This window comes from Triticum dicoccoides, chromosome 2A (genome assembly GCF_002162155.2).
Source record: "Triticum dicoccoides isolate Atlit2015 ecotype Zavitan chromosome 2A, WEW_v2.0, whole genome shotgun sequence".
Taxonomy (NCBI): Eukaryota; Viridiplantae; Streptophyta; class Magnoliopsida; order Poales; family Poaceae; genus Triticum; species Triticum dicoccoides.
In genome coordinates, this window is record NC_041382.1 from 739,965,132 (window position 1) to 739,984,222 (window position 19,091).

General features: G+C 42.0%; 1 pseudogene; it reads left to right on the forward strand.

Annotated features, from left to right (window-relative positions):
* Window positions 1-872: 872 nt before the first annotated feature.
* On the forward strand, window positions 873-11,566 carry LOC119358266 (annotated as a pseudogene).
* Window positions 11,567-19,091: the final 7,525 nt, after the last annotated feature.

A 19,091-nucleotide genomic window follows, 5' to 3' on the forward strand; every position in this document is an offset into this window, starting at 1 on the left:
GAATAGATTGCATCTAGATCACCTAAAACATGAACAGAGAAGGGTTTAGGGGATCATTACGTGTCACGGCAGTGGACATGATCGCCTGCTTGGTGCAGGCTTGATGCAGAGATGATGTAGTCGAGGTAGAAGTCCTCCCCAACGTCCTGATGCCCTCAGGACGCCACCGGCACTGCCCGGGGACGGGAGCGGCGGCTGGAGTAGGTCTTCCCGTCGCTGCAGCGCTCCCCCTGATCGGATGGGGTGAGAGAATATCAGGAGGGGAGTGAAACCGTACGTGAATTGTGATCGCGCAGGCTGCCAACCCTCTCCCGTTCCCTTTTATGTAGCGCTGGCGACAGGGGACCTAAACCATCAGTTGGTTTGGGTGCCCCCAATCAGGGCGCCTTAGTTGGGATAAAAATCTCACGTACGTTGGTGCGTGGGGCCTTTTCATTAACGTTATCTTTCTCTTTTTTTTGTTAAACTAATAGATCTAACTGGCATGTTTAAGCCGTCAGATCAAAACCAACACGCCCCTCCCCGCTTCTTGGCGCCGGCCGAATATGGTGCATCGCGGCCATCTGCGCTCGCCGCCCTCCCTCACGCCTCCCCGCGTCGACTTTCTATCTCCGGCGCACTGCGAGCAGAGCTGTGTGCTTGTGTTCTTGCTGCGTTCGTGCTCGCGCGCTGGCCGTGGTGAAGCGCCCTGGCTGAACCCGTGCTCGCGCCCTGACCGAGCCCATGGGAGCGCGCACCGTGGGAGCGCCCTGGCCGACCGTGCTCGTGTGCGCCATGGTGGAGCCACCTGGCCGAGCCCGAGCTTATAGTCAGCGCCGCTAGAGTCGTGATGGAGGACCACGAGGGCGACGAAGGGGTCGGGGTTCCTGCGCATGACGTCTGCCGCGGTGGCCGGCCAGTGGAGGCGCTCCACCTTGCCGTCGCTCGGCCGCCGCGTCCGCCGCCTGGCAGTTCCGCATGCCAGGGCGCTCGCGCGTGAATTCCTGCACCGCCGGCGGCTGGCTAGCTTATCGACCCATTGCTCAGTGGCGCGCGTGCGGCGGCTGCCGGAGTTTGTCGCGTGACTATATCGACCCGTTGCTCGGTGGCGCGCGCGGCGACTGCCGGTGTGCCGTGGAGGAGCGCCCTGGTCGCACCCGTGCTCATGCGCGCCGCCGGCGACCTCACTCTCACTCACCAGCAAGGCTCCATTGCAGTTGTCATGCTAGCACCCTAGGTGCTCGACATAATGTGTGAGAAGAGACTAGTGAGAGGGAGAGAAAGACTAGTCAACATGTACACGTGGCTTGCTTTCTTTGCCAAGTCAGCCTGGCAGGTGGGTCCCACTCGTTAGGGACCTTTATATAGTACTATTCCAGTTAATTTTAAACTGTATAAACTGCAGATAAATGTCCAAATAAAATCTGTTTAAACGAAGACTCCAGGTTAACTTAACCAATCACGATCATTAGTAACCATCAAGGAGTTTCATCTGCAAACTGTCCCATAAGCACGTACGTGTGAGTCGCACGCTGAATTTGAATTACAATTCAAATTCACAGGCTTTACCAATTCATGGAGCCAATCCCATGAACAACCTGGCATTCCATAATATGATGTGCTCGGGCAAAATATACATTAGTATAATAAATATTCCAGCATTAATAAATACTGTTTCAAGCATATACGTACTAACTTCCATGAACTATATTCCATTCATCTATTCCAAGCAATATTCAAGTGCATTGGTAAATTCCATATCGAGGTAAACATATTCCAGGAACTATGTAGTATAGATAAAATGTTGCAAGCCACACATAAGTATTTCCTACAAGCCTGGCAGGTGGGTCCCACTCGTAAGTTTTGCTGTTAGGCACAACCCAACTCCGAACCAGTGCGATTTGTTATTCACTTGACGCGGAAGTGGTGGTTTTTTGTGATTTTTGACAAAACGGTGGTTTTGGAGTACCCTAGGCACAAATGTGGTGGTCTTTAGCAATTCACTTTTGTAGAGATTCCACTATGAACCACATACGGATTTGTCAAATGCTCTTTCACTTCTGTCTAAAATAATGATTTTGATTCTTGCACCTAATTTTAACTATTTTCAGATTGGCACAAATGTGCTAAATGCGGAAGTGATGCACTCTATTTATGCTTGTGCTGTCCAAGTTCCTCTAGTTGTGGAGACTGCTTTGGAAAAATTGATTTCGTCCCGGTGAAGCAGAGCAAGGAATTCAGCATGGGATTCTGCCGCAGCTGTTTTAATATGGCAGTGGCGACTGAGAAAGATGATCATGAGGAGGTAATATGCATGCCACCAGGCTCATTTTTGGATTACAGTAACGAGCTTCCATTTCAAAGTGGGACTACGTTTCAATTAGCATTGATATTCCATTCGTCAGTCAATTTTGTCACCCTACCTCAAAAATATTAAGATTCCTGTTGCTTACCGTAAAGCTATTCACTGTATGTTTTCCTGAAGGTTTTCCACCTGCACTTATGTTGGATTTCTTAGTAGATACTCCCTCCGTTCCTAAATATTTGTCTTTCTAGACATTTCAAACAGACTATCACATACGGATGTATGTAAACATATTTTAGAGTGTAGATTCACTCATTTTGCTTCGTGTGTAGTCATTTGTTGAAATATCTTTGTCTTTCTAGACATTTCAAACAGACTATCACATACGGATGTATGTAGACATATTTTAGAGTATAGATTCACTCATTTTGCTCCGTGTGTAGTCATTTGTTGAAATATCTAGAAAGACAAATATTTAGGAACGGAGGGAGTAGATAGCAGCCAGGCTGGTTTGCATAAAATTCCAGTTTACCCACCCATTATGTTTTTTTCTGTTGTCTTTTCCTGACGAGCTCACGTGCATCTCCAGGCAATGGTTGTTTTCGGAGGTACCCCGGAGAACTACAAAATATTGTTTAAAGATTACTGGACAGTACTTAATGACAGGAACATTTTACACTGCTCGACTTGCAGACAGCAAATATTCGTCATAAAAGAAGCCTAAAGTGTAGAGAAGGGAATGATTCGGATGAGTATCACAAGCCATTAGTTGAAAATGATGGTGCCGGGCCATCATCTCTTCTTGACACAATGGACAAACCAAATGAAGTGCAAGCAACTCTGAAGAGAAAGAAGCTGGAGAAGAAAACATATGTTGGGTTCAAAAGAGCTAACAGAATTCCTATCATGTATTGGTAAGGATACAAGCACGCCTCTTGACCATTTCAAAGGTACCGAAGTTGTCAAGGAGTATGTTCGAAAGAAGAATCTACATGATAAGAAGAAGAAATCTGTCATGTGTGATCAGAACCTGCATTCTTTATTTAACAAAAGGAAATTTAAGTACAGCATGATCTATAGCCTGCTGGAAACACATCTTTCTGCAAATGTGATTTCAGAGGATGAAAGCGATGGATCTGTGGATGATAATGGTTACACGGTGAAAAAGAAGCCTTGGAATAATTTAGAGCCAAAAATTCCTAAGAGTGTTTCAGGAATAGACCCAATAATTCCTAAGGGTGTTTCAGGAATAAACAAGAAATGTCTTGCCGCTCTCAATCCGAATAACCTGAATCTGATTTATCTGAGAAGAACCTTAGTTGTAAAACTTCTGACCGAGCTAGACACATTTGAACAGAAGGTTATTGGCTGTTTGGTCACAGTGAAGAATGATCTCAATGTGCGATAGCGGAAAACGTTTTACCTCGACTAGAGGAGACGCCGCATATATATTAGGCAGGGGTGCGAGTCCTGGAGATCGCATACAGTTGAGATACGGGAGAGATTACAACTTGGAGAATAAGCTAGGTAGAGATAGAGTTATAGTTACAGAAGATAAACATCTCCTAGCTAAATAACCGAGGACTCCTGGTGCGGTTTGCTAACCTGCACTTCTGAGTTTAACACCCTCCCTTAATCACAACTTCATCAAGTTGAGATTATACTTGAAATCTTCAAAACTTCTTATAGGCAAAAGCTTTGTAAATCCATCTGCAAGTTGATCTCTGGAATGCACAAAGCGAATGTCAAGTTGCTTCTGAGCAACTCTTTCTCTGACAAAATGAAAATCTATCTCGATATGCTTTGTCCTGGCATGGAACACTGGATTTGTAGAGAGATACGTTGCACCAAGGTTGTCACACCACAAGCAAGGAGCCTTCTTACTTTGTATGCCAAGTTCCTTCAGCATGGACTGAACCCATATTATCTCTGCTGTAGCATTTGCTAATGCCTTATACTCATCCTCTGTGCTTGACCTGGATACAGTAGCCTGTTTACGTGCACACCACGATATCAAATTTGGTCCATAGAATACTGCAAAACCACCAGTGGAGCGTCTGTCATCGAGGCAGCCAGCCCAGTCAGAGTCAGAAAATGCACTGACAAGAGTGAATGGTGATTTGCTGAAGTTCAGTCCCAAGCTCAAAGTATGCTTAACATATCGAATAATACGTTTCGCAGCTGTCAAATGAACATTGGTGGGTGCATGAAGAAACTGGCATACTTTGTTTACAGCAAAGGAAATATCAGGTCTGGTGAGTGTGAGATACTGAAGGGCTCCTACCAGACTTCTGTATTTGGTATTGTCCTCTTGATTCAAAGCCTCACCTTCTGCAAGAGATAATCTTTCTGAGCTAGATAATGGGGTAAGTGAGGGCTTACATCCCTGCAGTCCAGCTTTCTTAACCAGATCAGTTGCATATTTTTCTTGTGAGAGGAGAAGTCCATCCTTGTGTTTCTTCACCTCAATCCCAAGAAAGTAATGCAAGTCACCAAGATCCTTTAGAGCAAAGTCTGCACTCAAATCCTTAAGAAGTCCTATGGTTGCTTCATCAGATGAGCTAGTCACAATAATATCATCAACATATATAAGGACAAATATGCATGTGTTGGACTTGTTGTAGATGAACAATGATGTGTCAAACTTGGAAGGAACAAAACCTAGTGCTTGCATTTTGTGACAGAGACGAGCATACCACGCTCTTGGAGCTTGCTTCAAACCATATAATGCTTTATCAAGTTTGCATACATAAGAAGGAGCATTCTTACTCTCAAACCCAGGAGGTTGTTTCATATACACTTCCTCTTCTAGAACGCCATGAAGGAACGCATTCTGAACATCGAGTTGTCTGAGACTCCATCCTCTAGAGACTGCAATAGACAGGACAAGACGAATGGTGGCTGCCTTTACCAGCGGACTGAAGGTGTCCTCATAGTCTATGCCATATCGCTGCTTGAACCCTTTTGCAACTAGTCTAGCCTTGTAACGATCAATGGTTCCATCAGCCTTTCTCTTAATCCTGAAAACCCACTTGCAATCAATCAAATTTTTACCTTGTTGTGGGGGAACCAAATGCCACGTTTTGTTTCTTTTCAATGCCATGTATTCTTCATGCATGGCTTTCTTCCACTTCTCATCACACAGTGCTGCTTCAAGGGTATTGGGCTCACCTGGTTCACCTGTGGAGCAAACCATACCATACTTGGTCATATGCTTATAATTAATAGGTTGTATTACCCCTTGTTGCTGCCGTGTACGCCGCTGTTGAGGCACAGCCGGATCAGGCACAGAAGATCCAGGGAACTGCTCCTGTACCGCACCAGATCCCGAGGGAGATTCTGACTGATTTTTTGCGGCTGTGTGTTGAAGTGAATTTCCTGGAACGGCCACAGAAGATCCCGCTGAAACATCTGCATGTGCATGCAGCCCATCATTGCATAATGATGACGCATCCGCCTGGGCTGCTGTGTCGGTTGGACCGCCAGCCCTGCACCGCGCGCCATCGCGCCGCGTGTACGTGACGAGTTGGCTGGCGTACCTCGTACCGCCTGATTGGTGCGGGGCGTTGTGCGCCTGTGCCTGCGGGACCCCCGTGGGGCCGGCACGTGGGCCTGAGGAAGATGCCACGCGCGCGCTTGAGCCAGCCGCGACAGCAGGAGGCGATCCCGAGGCGCCTGCCCCTGACGCAGAATCAGGAGGCGATCCCGAGGCTGATTCGGTTCGCTGCAGCCGAGCGGATCCCGAGGGCGGGTTGTCTCCCCTGGTGAAACACATGGGATATGGCACTGTTGGAGCTCCGTTTTCTTCAGTTTCCATACGGATTTCTTCTGTTTCATCAACACAAACCTCATGCACTTCATTAGATGGGTTAGTCAACAATAAATCATCTATATTCGGTCCCCCTTGATCAAAACTAGTGAGGTGAGGAGGCAAAAGGAGGATTTCTTTCCTTAGGAGTGCACCAGCATTGGGATGGAGGTCAGCGAACGGAAATTCGGTTTCATCAAAGACCACGTCACGTGAAATATAGACACGGCCAGTGGAGACATCTAGGCACTTGACCCCCTTGTGCTGGGCACTATATCCTAGGAAGACACACTGTTTTGAGCGAAACATGAGTTTGCGAGTGTTATATGGACGTAGGTTGGGCCAAATGCACACCCAAAGACGCGGAGAGACTTATAATCTGGTTTAGTGTGAAGAAGTCTTTCTACCGGAGTTTCATTGTTAATGACACGACTAGGTAGCATGTTGATAATGTGAACAGCCGTGAGGAAAGCTTCATCCAAAAACTTGAGAGGCATGGAGGCACCTGCTAAAAGAGCAAGACCAACCTCGACAATGTGCCTGTACTTGCGTTCAGCGGACCTGTTTTGTTGGTGAGCATGCGGGCAGGACACATGATGTGAGATGCCAAGATTTTGGAAGAAGGAATTTAGCTTTTCGTATTCCCCTCCCCAATCAGATTGGACATCGATAATTTTGCTATCAAACTTGCGTTCAACGAGCGCTTGAAAATTTTGGAAAACTTGAAATACATCTGATCTTCTCTTAAGAAGATAGATCCAAGAAAATTTACTGTAGTCATCAATGAAGCTGACGTAATACGTATGTCTACCAACGGAAGTGGGGGCTGGACCCCAAACATCAGAAAAAATAAGTTGCAATGGTTTGGTAGAAATACTGGTAGAAATGGGATACGGCAATTGATGACTTTTAGCTCGTTGACGTGAATCACAAATAGTTTCAGCATGACGCTCACCAACAAACGGGAGCTTATTTTTCTTAAGTAACTTTTCAACTAAAGAAAAAGAGGCATGTCCTAAACGATCATGCCATCGAGTAGACGACAGCTTGATAGCACCACAAGCTTGCTTATTGAATCTTTTAAACTCCGGAATCAACGGATAGAGCCCTCGAACACATCTACCTCGATAGAGGATTTTCTTCGTTGCCTGATCCTTGATCAAAAAGAAAAAAGGATGAAATTCGAGAAAGACATGATTATCAATGGCAATTCTATGTACGGAAAGAAGATTTTTGTGTGCACTAGGGACATGCAAGATGCTGTTAAAGTGTAGTTTACGACTAGGGGTACGAAATATAGAGTGACCAATGTGACTTATACCCATACCTTCTCCGCTGGCAGTATGGATTTGATCTTTGCCGCGATATTTTTCCTTCATGGTTACCTTCTCAAGCTCGTTCGTGATGTGGTTTGTAGCGCCGCTGTCGACGTACCAATTTGTGTCGACGCCGTAGGACCCATCAGCCGCCGCAGCAACCTTGTCATCATCCTGGGAATCATCATCATCCTCTTCGTACCTGTACCAGCAATCCCTTGTTGTGTGTCCAGGTTTCCCGCAGATTTGGCATCATGGAGTGTCGGGGCGCGTCCTGTTTCCGCTGCCACGACCGCGACGGCCACGGCCTCTGCCGCCTGCGCGCTGAGGAGAGGAGCCATGGTCACTGCCGCCGCCGCCACCAGATCGCCCTTTGTTGCGAGGAGGGCCACGTGAACGGGAGCCGCCACCCCGCCCACGCGACGCCATGTTGGCTGAAGATTTGAAGCCGCCGCCGCCGGACCCGTGGTAATGAGCCACGCGCTGGTCGAAGTTGGAGAGCATGGCGTAGAGTTCATCGAGTGTGACGGGGGTGACACGAGCGTCGAGAGCAGATACCAGAGGCTGGTAATCGTCGTCTAGCCCGTGGATGATGTAGGAGACTAGTTCGTCATCCTGGATGGCCTTGCCCGCCGCGGCTAGTTCATCTGCATATCCGCGCATAGCAGCAAAGTAAGAGGCAACCAAGAGATTACCCTTCTGCGCGTTGATGAGGGAGGTGCGGATGTTGTTGATGCGGCTCGCCGAGTGCGACGAGAACATGGTAGCGAGCGTCGTCCAGAGCGCGCTCGCCGTGGTGACCGTGGTCACCGTCACCAGAACCTCCTTTGTGAGGTTGGCCAGCAGGAAGCCAAGGACCTGCTGGTCCTCCCGGACCCATACAGGGTGGAGAGGGTTGGGTGATGAAGTCTCCTTGCCATCTTTGGTGGTGATGAGGAGCTTCGCCGGCTCCGGTGTGGTGCCGTCGACGTAGCCGTAGACGCCGGCGCCACGCAATTGGGGGATGATCTGTGTTCGCCATAGCACGTAGTTCGTGCGGGATAGCTTCTCCGTGACCTGGCTATTGAGGTTTGAGGAGGAGGCACCGGAGGCGGAGGAGGAAGACATGGCTAGGCTTAGATGGATTCCACAGAAGCTTCAGATGGGAAAAGGAAAGCTCTGACTACCATGTGCGATAGCGGAAAACGTCTTACCTCGACTAGAGGAGACGCTGCGTATATATTAGGCAGGGGTGCGAGTCCTGGAGATCGCATACAGTTGAGATACGGGAGAGATTACAACTTGGAGAATAAGCTAGGTAGAGATAGAGTTATAGTTACAGAAGATAAACATCTCCTAGCTAAATAACCGAGGACTCCTGGTGCGGTTTGCTAACCTGCACGTCTGAGTTTAACACTCAAGAGTTATACTTATCAGATGACTAAGAAATATTACCAGATTGGACTAGTTACAGGTAATCTCCAGTTGAATCCACTCGTCTTCTGATGATTTCTGTAGTTTTAGCTTATTTTGTCAAGCATGCCCAGCATACTTGTAGTTTTAGAGTGAAAGCGCAAATCATGCCTCAACATCCTTTTACTTAATCAGTTGGTAAATACTAGAACACTTATGCATTGAAGAGTGAGCTGACTATCCAAACAGATTCATATCTCGATGTCTTAATACATGCGACATATGTGCATTCTGCTGTTTTTTCTTTCCATTCTAAGGAAGGCCTCAATTTTCTCACCCGTGAAAACATCCATAACAGGCATTAAGAAATCTTCAGAAGAATACAAGATTAAGGATACATGTACAGATGTTCTTTTATGTGCTTCCAGCATGTGGGATGATGCCAAGATCTCGATGCTATCAGAAGAGGACTTTGAGGAGGTATGTTTTGTTCACTCCAGTAGCTTTTATTTTAGTATTGGCCTGGTCACCTACTCCAAATACAGCCTTCTTTTAGAATTGGCCTGGTCAAATAATTCTCTTATTCTTGATAACAGGATGAGTGCAATGATCTTCTTCTGTCGGCCAAGAAAGAGCTCTTCAAAAGGCCTACTGTTGTAAGTTTTGCTTTTAAAATGCAATGTTTGTCCTCCCTGTGCTATGTGCCTGTAGTCAAATTGGTCTAAGCATTTTTCTCTCTTTGTTCTCTGTTCCCATTTGATGCATCCGAGACTGTAACAAACATTTTGAGGAACAACAAACTTACATTATGTAGTCATAAGGAAGGGAATTTTTTAAGGAATTGACTGTCAGTAGTCCCGTTGGATACTATTTCTTCAACTGAAATTACGTACGAACAAGCCTTTGGTCATAAAAGAAATTGAGTGTCAGTAAGGTCTCCAAATGCAGTTTGGGCTACCAGCTTGTGTTGTAACAATTGTACAACCGGATTAAATTGTAATGAAAGCATTTTTGAGATAGATCTACCCATACAATTTTCCTGAAATGAAATCAATCTAAATATTTTAATATTCACGACTACATTCTTGGCCAAAATTAGACTCCACATGTCCCAAGGTGTCACTCTTTGATTGGAGGGGTAATGTAGCAAGTGCATATGAGATCAGACAGCAAATATTTTCGTGCCATACAAGGCAGCTTGTTAATTTTCTGCTTTTTAGTTTCTAATATATTGGAACTACAGTGAAAGGCAGCAGAAATGCAGGGAAAGGCTGCGTACAGAAGACCCAAAGTGGTCGGACCATTCTCCGGACCATGCGCAAGCGGGAGCTACATGCACCTGGCTGCCCTTTTAGTTTCAAATATGTTGAAAATGTTTGAAGGGCTTATTCTTTATCCCTTTTTAGTGCCATATAGTCTCTTGTTTTACTTAAGCCTCTTAAAGCATTTGTGTGCTTCTCTTAATGCTCAGGTTTGTGCTTTTGACAGGCTGAGTTAGAGGGAAAAGAGGCAAGTATTCATGCAGACATAGTTATTTGTGTAAGTGCACTCTGATGGTTTCAATTTGGAACTTTGTTGTGGTAAATATTGAATGAAAATACATATAAATGGGAAAAAAATATCTAATTGGTTATCTGAAGCAATATGGAAAGAGGCCAACTGATTATAAATCTTTTTGAGTGAGATAGTGCATGACTCTGCAAAATGTTCTTATATACTGTTTTAAGTATTAACTCTTAACTGCATAAAGGAGTACCATACTTTCAACCTTGGCCTGTGTTAGAACTTATATATATTTATTAGTAGTTGTTTTCCTTTTGTCTTTAGTTTGATATTTGAAGTCTTCTAGTATTATAAGTTTAGGGTAGACTTGTTCATGCTCGGCCGAGTCGGTCTGGACTGATTTTTTGACACCTGGGCAGTTTCGGCCTTCTCCTAATCCTGATAAAAGGTAAAATGTAATGAACAGATATTGTATTAAGAAGATTATGAATGCAATATTCTTCCCTGAAAAATCAACCAATGTTTTTAGTGGTGGACATGACTTTTTAAGATCAGGCTTTAGGTTCGGCGCTGGAATGACCTCTAGCTAGGAGATTGGATATCATTTTTCCTAAGTTGGCTGGATTTAATGGTGTACTCATGGGGTTATAGATTTTCCCAACCATTCTTCAAAAGGAAACTTTTTAGATGTTTTTAGTAGAATGCTACCTTCATTGCATGCTAAATTGCTTATGTTTGTCATATAGATACCATATGGAGCTTGAAAGAAAAAATCTTGGTTCTCATCAAACTGAATCTAGTGCTCACTGCTAATATATCGTTTCTTTCTCAATATCGATATGCTTCTACGCAATAATTGGTGAAGTTGCCTTCCTTTAGTGGTTTGATAAGGAGCTTCGAAAATTGGACAAGGAGTTGGAAAGAGCGCGCGAGAAGGGGTGGCTCCAGGAATATCCTTTCCAGATTGATTGTAAATCTGTAATGATCATGCAGCAGTAACTTGCCATGCTTGTGATTTGTAGTTTTGTATATTATTTCATATTATTTTACTATCGCGTATTGCCAGCCTATGACTTAATGCACAGGAAAGAAACTGTGTGCGGTTCTTTTTTCCTTACCGATTCTTACTATCCATGACCCAAGTTATACAAAAAAATGCTTCTAAGCACACCAGACGAAAGACAGCGCCGTCTTGAGGCGATCCCGGAAGTTATTCCAGATGCAGAAGACAAGAGTAGAGATCCTGGAGCCGGCAGCATTTGAAGAGCTACCATTGGATCTCCACCGAGATGCCTTCTATACAGGCATGCAGCTCTGCTTCAAGTGGTCCCACACAGGAAAACAGAGCCCGACATGAGGAGAAAATGATTTTTTTAAATAAAAGGGGTTTCCTCCCGCTCCCTTTTTTATAGAATGAAGCAAAGCAAGTATACAACATTCAATCTATATCAGGCCAGAGCAACCACGAGCTATGCAACCAAAGGAATGTCCACCAGTAAGCATTTCATCTCTTTATATTATAGAGCGACGAACAAAATGAACAACAAGAGTAAAAGTAAGGGCTCTAGATTAGCTAGTTAAGCTTACAGATTCCAGAAGCACATCTATCTCTGGTGTTGCTCATCACCAGGTGATTCTAAGTAGCTCTCCAAGTCGTCTGTCCAGCAGTAGCAGACAACACCGAAGGAGCACAGACTGAGTGTTGTTGTAGAGAATGCCCCATTGATGCAGATACCCGCTGAGATTTGCAAGCATGCAGGGAATGTTCTTCCATGAAAAAAATCGTTTCTCAGTGTCCACAAACTCGACAAGCAGGCAGCAGAAACCATATTCAACATGGGCTTGCTCTTATGCATCTGCACAATAGCAATGACATCACTAAAGGACTTGGGAATATCTATCTGGAAAGCCTCAGAAACAAACCCCCACACATGGGATGCCATAATACATTGAAAGAAAAGGTGATTCACTGACTCAGGCTTGTTGCAAAATAAGCAAGTAATGTACTCTACATGTCTCCTTTTTGACAAGTTGTCTCTAGTCAGTACTTTGTTGTTCACAATCACTCAAAGGAAAACATGGACATTCTGAGAGCATAAGATCTTCCAGAAACAGTCCCCAATTTATGAAACCACAACACCAAAGTTAATAGCTTTGTAAAAGGATTTAACCGAATAACGACCCCTAGGTTCTAACATCCACACTGGTGTGTCCGGCAAATCAGAAAGTGAAATTGTGCCAACTTCACACAAGAGTTGATGCCACAATTCTAGCCTAGTTCTATCAACACACCACCTAATGGTTAGTTTCAAATTTGCACCATCCCAGGCTTGGGCTAGTGAGCAGAGAGGTTGGTTACAAATCTCAAACAGAGGCCAATATTTAACTTTAAGGGAACAATCCTCCAACCCAGCATCATGCCAAAACTAACACTTTCTCCATTCCCCACATTCCACTTGTAAAAGGTGTTAGAGGCACTTAAAGCCCATATAACGCATTTCCAGAATGGAGATCCAACCCCATTTGTAGACCACTATACATTAGGGTTTTGAGGAGAAAATGATCTCACCCATATCGTTACGGAGGACCATCCCAGCACCTGTATTTCCTGAGTGTTCACGCAATGAATTATCCACGTTCAGTTTCAGCCATCCGTCGTTCGGTGATTTCCATTTCTCATGTTTCGCTGGCTTGGCCGCCACATGCGATGATAGTCCCTGTCTGGGATGATCAGGCACCACCATTCTCCCATTCAGTGGGTCGGCATCTGTATTGATCTAAATGCCAATGAGCGAGTCCACATGGCTTAGGAGGAAGCGGTGAGACATGTCGACCGGTGGCGTTAGTTTATGTTGTCTTAACTCGTTCCTAACATGCCAGCACCGCCACAATGCATGTCATCATGAGCTTCATGCGGTCGAACTCCAGGAGGTCGCACATGAACTGCACGAGCCAATTCGCCCCCGTTCGCTAGATGCATGCTTGAAACTTTTGGAAGCCTCCAATGCTCCGTCATGGCCTGCCAAATAGCCACCAATCTTGGGCATATGCAAAATGCATGAAAAGTGTCCTCCAGCTCCAATACACAGAGGGCACAAGCGTCAGCATTCTCCAAGCCACGATGTTTCTTAATAACCCATGTAGGAAGACAATGAGTGACTAAACGCCATATGAAGGTGCAAACCTTGGGAGGAGCTGGGCACCTCCATATAAAAGCTCAAACGGCTCATCGCCCGTCTAATGCCCTGCTCGCCGCGGCTGATGAGGGCCGAAGATGTTCCTCTAGCGCTAGCCGGTAAGCGCTTCACACCGTGAATACTCCACTTCACTCCGGAGCCCATGCAAGAAGATCAACACCAATTCTTTGAGAAGTAAGAATTTTCAGAATGTCCTGTAGATTAACAGGCAAAAGGCTGTTCATTATTGATCGGAAGCGCATATATATTTAGGCTCAAACTAAAGTGTCGAGAATTGAAAAGCATTCTTTGAAATTTCCGCAACCACTTATCTGAAAATCGTGAACAGTTTTTGGAATTCTCAATACTTTCTTGAAAAACACTAATATTTCTCTAAATTACAAACATTTTCTCAAAACACGATTTTTTTAATTTGATGATTTAAAAAAAAAGTATTTTTTTAAACGTGAAAAGTTTTTTAAAATGTGAAAACAAATTCCAAACTTTTTCCGAATTTTAGAATATTCATTGAAAATTGTGAATAAAATATGAAATTCGGAACAATTTATGAAAAAACAAGCAATTTTTAAAAGCATGATTTTTTTAAAAAAATTCAGATTGTTTGAAATTTTTATAAAAAATTGATATGTTGAAGTTTTTGAATTTATGGAAGCAAAAGATAATAAATACAAAAATTGATAAGAAAACGAATAAATAAGAAATATTAAAAACAAGAAAGGGAAGAAGAAACAAAACGAAAAAAACACGTACGGCCGAGCACGTTCGAGAAGTGGGCTGGCCCACTCGGTCGCCTCTGTGTGTTTTGCCGACTACTTGCGGCAGTGAGCGGCAATTAGGGTTCTCCTAGTAAGAGAGCTCCGGGGCGACTATTTATCGTGTTAAGCGAGATGAAAAGTTTCTCTCGCTGAAGCATCTGCAGCTATCGGACTGGCCCTTTAAAGCGCACCTAGAAGAGAAAATATATAGAAGAAAAAGAAGGACGACCAGGAGTCAATCCAACGATCTTCTGGGCGAGAGGTTGTGCTGCTAGCCAATGAGTTAGCATGCAGTTGGTGATTTTTGAGGGTGCGGCCTATTTGACAAGAAACGAGCCGGTATCTCATAGGTCTTCTTATATTTTTTTGGTTTTGTTTTTTCATTGGTTTTTCTTCATTTCTTCTACCAGTTTTCATAGAATTTTTTCCTTTTATTTTCTTTGGTTTTCTTTGTTCACCGTCTTCTTTGTTTTATTTTGTTTCTTTTCCCATTTTCTTCTCCTTTTTTCATTCATTTTGCTTTTTGTTTCTTTTTTATTTTCTTCTTTCTCTTCTTTATTTTGACTCTGTTTTCTGTTTTCTTTGTAATTTAATTATTATTCTATATTTTTTATGCGTCAACAACATTTATCTCATACACGATTAAGATATTACCAATAAAAATTATACTTTTTTGTAATACATGGTCAACATTTTTTCTATACACAGTTTTACATTTTTCAAATAAAATATTAAACATTTTTTAATACATGATCATTCCTATACATTTTTTATATTTTTTAAATGCTTGATATACAGTTTTCAGATAAAATATAAAAAAATTATGAATACATGGTCAACATTTTTTCTATACACATTAAAATTTTCCAAATAATTGACTGACATTTTTCAAACACTTGTTCAACATTTTTAAAATTCTTGATTAACAATTTTATATACATGATAAAAAATATCATTTTTTAATACATGGTCAACATTTTTTATACACATTAAATTATTTCCAAATGCTTGATTAACATTTTCGAATACTTGTTCAACATTTTGATATACAATGATAAAAAAATTCATCATTTTTCTAATACATGGTCAACATTTTTTCTATAAACATTTAACATTTTTCAAATCTTTCATTAACATTTTTCATATACTTGTTCAACATTTGTTTTTGAAAATACTGTATTAACATTTTCTATATACATGATAAAAACAATTCATCATTTTTAAATGCAGGGTCAACATTTTTCTATACAATTTAACATTTCCAAATGCTTGATTAACATTTTTTAAATACATGACCAAATTGTTTCACACAATTTTTATTTTTTCGTATACATGTTTTATATACGTGATAAAAAAATTATGTATAGACATTTAACATTTTTCAAATGCTTGGTCATCATGTTTCAAAAGTTTTTATGTAGATTGGTTTTGTAATATATATATTTTAATATTTTGAAGCGTAAACAAAGGTAAAACAAGGAGGCAAAAAACTTGAAAAAACAAATAAAAAAACGAGACATATCAGCGCACCTGTGTCGGCCCTTCAGCGAGGCTTCCACTCGTTTCGCGTGGAGCGAGACATATCAGCGCCAAGGTGGCCTCTTCAGGAATCAAACTCGATCCGTTGCCTTAACGTACAAGTGCGCATGACCAGTAGAACTAATTGACTGTTGTGACAGAATAAACTGTAAATAATATAAGGACATGCGGCCGCGCTTTTTATTGCATGCATACGGTATCACTTAGTTTTCTGAATTATTGAAAAAACGTGAACTTGAATAAGTTCATCAATTTAAAAAAAGTTCATCCTTTTGCAGAAAGTTCACAAATTTGGGGAAAGTTCATCGATTTGAAAAAAAAAATTCATCCATTTTGAAAAAATGTTCAAATTTGAAAAAGAGTTAATCAATTTTGAAAAAAGGTTCACCGGTTTTGGGAAAAGTTCGTCTAATTTGAAAAAGATTTCATGGATTTTCAAAAAGGGTTCATGAATTCCAAAAAGTACAATTTTTTGAAAAAAAGTTCACCAATCGTGAAAAAGGTTCATCGAAGTTGAAAAAAAGTTCACAGAAAATCAAAAGGTTCTTCAAATTTGACAAAAAAAACTCACAAAACTTTCAAAAACATCTTCGCTTTTTGAAAAAAAATGCTTGTGCATTGGAAAAAGAAAAGTAAGAAAAATAAATGAAAATAAATGAAAAGAGAAAGAAAAGTGAAATAGAAAACCATCACAAAAAGCGGTCCAGAAAAAAAAACCCAGAAAAATCCGGCTGGTGGCTTCCAAAAATCAAGGTTCCCCGAACTGAAAACAGAATAAGTAGCAAACCGATGAAATTAGTAACAAGCATGGGAGAAGTCCGGGTGGTTAGTTGGTTTGTCTACGAAGGGAGAGGTCTCGTGTTCGAATCTGGTGCTCGCAGTCTTCTTTGGAATTCCACAGAAAAGTGTAGCATCAATGGAAGGATGCCGGGTGTGCGCCCCGTTTGCGCTGATGCCTGTAACGGGCGCCGTTTAGGAAATCTCGTCGGCGCTTATATCGCTACTAGCGAGCTGGCGCTCACGAACTGACGCTATGGGCCGGCCTAGTAATGTATAGGCTCGCTCGCTCGATCCGCACTCGGGAGAGACAGGTTGACCCTTGACTTTGGGTAAAATATGAATTTAAAAACCATCAATTTCCAAAAGAGCCTGTTGACTATTGACTTGACCATTCAACTTTGCGAAAAGTTCATTAGTTTGGAAAAGTTCATGTCTTTCAAAAAGTTCCTAACGGGCGCCGTTTAGGAAATCTCGTCGGCGCTTATATCGCTACTAGCGAGCTGGCGCTCACGAACTGACGCTATGGGCCGGCCTAGTAATGTATAGGCTCGCTCGCTCGATCCGCACTCGGGAGAGACAGGTTGACCCTTGACTTTGGGTAAAATATGAATTTAAAAACCATCAATTTCCAAAAGAGCCTGTTGACTATTGACTTGACCATTCAACTTTGCAAAAAGTTCATTAGTTTGGAAAAGTTCATGTCTTTCAAAAAGTTCACAAATTTGAATAAAATATCATGACTTTGCAAAAAGTTCATTAGTTTGGAAAAGTTCATGTCTTTCAAAAAGTTCACAAATTTGAATAAAATATCATGAATTAAAAAAGGAATTTCTGTTCCATGGATTTGAAAAAAGTTCACAATTCTAAGGGAAAAAATTCACAAAGTATTTTTTAAACGCGTATTTGAGGGAAAGGTTCACGAATTTTGGAAAAGGCTCATGAAGTTGGGAGCGCTATAAGAGCAAATAGGAGATCACATATATTAATCTGTCCCATGGAGAGGGGACAAAGATAGCGCCTTACCTATTTGACGCTCTCTGTGGCACGTTATCGCCAAAATGCACACAGCACAACGAGCGACTAGTAAATGGGGTTCCTAAACGTCGTAGGAGACACGGTTTTGGCAACCTTCTGCTAGGTTCCTGGCCGGTTTGGAAACCTTATGGAAGGCTTTTGAGCCAGTATTTTCAAATTTGCTTCGCAAATCCAATATATGTTTTGGTTTCAAAAAAATGTTCCTTTTCAAAAGTTTGTTCACAAATTAAAAAGTTCCTATGTTTGTGGTTCTTATTTTATTTCAAATAATTATTCATTTTCCCTCAAAAATAATAATAATAATTCGTTACGGTAACTAATTCCGTCGTTACAGCAGCATACATCGTTTCACTACAATATCACTGTTCGGTTCACTACAGTAGCTGGGTCCAGTTCGCTACCGTGCTTGAGCCAATTCGCTGCAATACTATGGTAGTTGGTTGGTTCTCTCGCTCTCGCTCGTTGCTAGCACTCCGCTCACTTGGCTGTGGGCTGGCACAGTCGGGTGGCCAGATGTGTGTTCGGTCACCAGTCTGCCGCCAATGCCCGTAAAGATCATAGGAAGTTTTTTTGTATGATAATACACGTCTCATTCATATCATAAAGATCAAAGTACAAGTCACGTAAAGATCGACACGATAAAACTGAAAAGATAGTAGAACATCTCTGAACTTGACACCAACGCTTGTCACCTGCCTCTGGCACCACCACATCAAGAAAAGAATGACAAATCACCTTCTCACCCGAGCTCGACGCGGTTTCATCGCTGATATGCAGCTTTGCGGACCTCCAAGGCAGATAGGAGTTCCTCCAGGGCTATGTATCGCAACTAACGTGATATTACGTCTCGCCTACAACGCGCGTCTAGTGGACCGAGTCAAATATAGTAGCTGCACGCGACTTTCCTTATGTGGTTCTTATTGGTTTTTTTACTGTTGTGCATCATTTTCTTCGGGGTTTCTTCTGTTTTCGTAAGGATTTCTTAGGTTTTTAATATCCCAATTTCGTTTATCTTTTCTTTTTCCTTCGGTTTTCTTTTGTTTATTTCTTGGTTTTAACAGATTTTCTTTGGTTTTTTCATTTTTCTTTCCTTTTTTGTTTTATTTTTAATTTTTAACAAATGTCTTTTTTTTCATACACGTTGTACATTTTTAGTATACACCATGAATTTTTTATACACATTTAATATTTTTCGTAAACATGATTAATATTTTCAAAGATATGTTTTGATGTTGATTGTTTTTCGTACCCACTATACATTTCTGGTATACATATAAGGCATTTTTATATGTTTAATTTTTTTGAAATACATTATCAAAAAATTATACATGTTTTGAACACATTTTAGAGTACTTGTTAAACATTTTTCTTAATGTTACGAATTTGTTTTGTAGAAACTATGCAACATTTTTTTACATTTTAGAAACAATTTAAATGTCAAAAACATATTTGTTTTTTAAATGCACGAATATTTTAAAATTG